Raw genomic sequence first — 1,960 nt, 5'->3', positions numbered from 1 at the left:
AACCAAATATCTGTGAAGTGTTTTCCCATGCCTCATCTCATTTGATCCTCACAGAAGTCCTGGAGTAGGTAGGTAGGAGACTCGGTAGAATCCTATTTTCTTTTCATTAGCCAGAAAATGGAGATTTAGAAAGTTTAGAAACTTGACCTGACTGAAAAGAAGAAATGGTGGACCTTGAAAATGACTTCATGTTTTCTCACTTTGCAGAATATAGTCAAACACTGCTGCAGTTACATATTTGACCCTTTGTTCTCCCTGCGTGATCTACAGTAATAATCTGCTTCATGTTGATATTTACTGCTGTGTTGCTAACAATTACCTGAAAGAGAAGTTAGGGTGCTTCCCTGGGCTGGAAAAAGTTTAGCTACATCAGAAAGCAGGTCTAATTAAGCAAGTTTATCCTATATAATAAAAGAGTAATATGCAAATAGATCGAACCACAGAACAACCAAACAACCAATCAAAGCATAATATGCTAATGCTATGCTGAGGCTGCTCAACTGCTCACTATGTCGCGCACTGACCACCAGGGGCCAGACAGTCAACTGGTCGATCAGTCGCTATGACATGCACTGACCACCAAAGGGCAGATGCTCCAACCTGTATGTTAGCTTGCTGCTGGGGTCCGGCTGATTGATCAGGACTAAGCAAGATGGGCTGGACACACCCTGGAGCCCTCCCACAGTCCCTCCCCGGCCCAATGGTGCACCTGTGGGGTCCCTCAGCCTAGCCTGCGTCCTCTCACAATCTGGGACCCTCAGAAGATGTCGGAGAGCCAGTTTCAGCCCGATCCTACAGGCCACTTCCCTTGGGAGGGTGCCAGACACAGGGCTCATGGCTGGTGAGCACTGCTGCAACAGTGCAAGCCTCTCTTGATTGGGACTGATTGGGAATGAGCCCACAGTAGGCACAGTGGAGCCGGGATGAGTGGGAGCAGCAGGTAGCAACTGCAGGCGGCGTTGGACTGTGGGTTTTGGCCCGATCCCTGCAGGTCACCCAGAGGGACCCCATCCGTGCACAAATTCATGCACCAGGCCTCTAGTCTATATATATAGAGCTCTCGCTGGCGCCAATCGCACACGTGGATTCCATCTGTCATTGTCAATCATGAATTCAGTTAACACTTGTATTACAGAGAAAGGGTGAATATCTATATTAAAACATTTCTTCTAATTAATTGCCTTTCAATGTGCATGAATTCATGCACCTGGCCTCTAGTAAATTCATAATTCTTTACCCCTTTAGGCCCGTGCATTCGTCCTTTGGCGATTCTAACACCCACCACTGTTTCCATAAAAAGCTTCTTTAGGAATGGCCTCACCCACTCCATTAGGGATAGCCCACGACTGCGTTTCTGCAACAAAGCTGCAGAAGTGGAGAGACAGAGCCCACATGGGCCAGAGCCCGAAAGGTGTACCCCCGGCCCTTCCCAGAAAACGTCTGTCTGGCTCTTCATCCTCCTGGCTCCCACTTTTCCTCCTCCCTTGGCCTGTAGTCCTTGTCGCCCCTGGTCATTTCCATCTCATTTTGCAGTTTCAGATTAATCAAAAGAATTAAATCAGATTCAGCTCAATTGTCTCCTCTTCTGTGATGCCTCCTGGATCAGGCACCTGGGTTCAAATCCCACCTCTGCACTTGGCTGTCAGGTGCTAGAGACTCAATGCCTAGTGGTGGAATGAGTTTGGGTGAGCGAGTAAAGCACCGTGAGTCCTAGTTTCCCCATCTGTAAAGTGGGGATAAAACAACCCTCCTCTGGAGCTATGGGAGGGGCCAGGGGTGACTGTCATGGCTGCGACATCACCCCCTGACCTCACTGGTCTGCACAGCGACTGGCACTTCTCCCCAATCTCATTCCTACCCCGACTGTCACTCCCTCGAGGGCAGGGATTCTGTCCCTGCTATATTGTCTTGTTTGTGCCTCTGCCTCCACCCCAGCCGCCCACACGATGCCCAGCCACTG

At 49.5% G+C, this 1,960-nt stretch overlaps 1 protein-coding gene across 1 annotated transcript in view; it reads right to left on the bottom strand.

Moving 5' to 3' along the window:
* The window catches only part of LOC111823011 (HRAS-like suppressor 3), a 10,203-nt gene that overhangs the window by 2,328 nt on the left and 5,915 nt on the right, over positions 1 to 1,960 (bottom strand). The gene's annotated exons all lie outside the window — the stretch shown is intronic.

Source organism: Myotis lucifugus, unplaced genomic scaffold, assembly GCF_000147115.1.
Source record: "Myotis lucifugus unplaced genomic scaffold, Myoluc2.0 scaffold_1782, whole genome shotgun sequence".
NCBI lineage: Eukaryota > Metazoa > Chordata > Mammalia > Chiroptera > Vespertilionidae > Myotis > Myotis lucifugus.
This window is presented reverse-complemented; position numbering and strand designations above follow the sequence as displayed.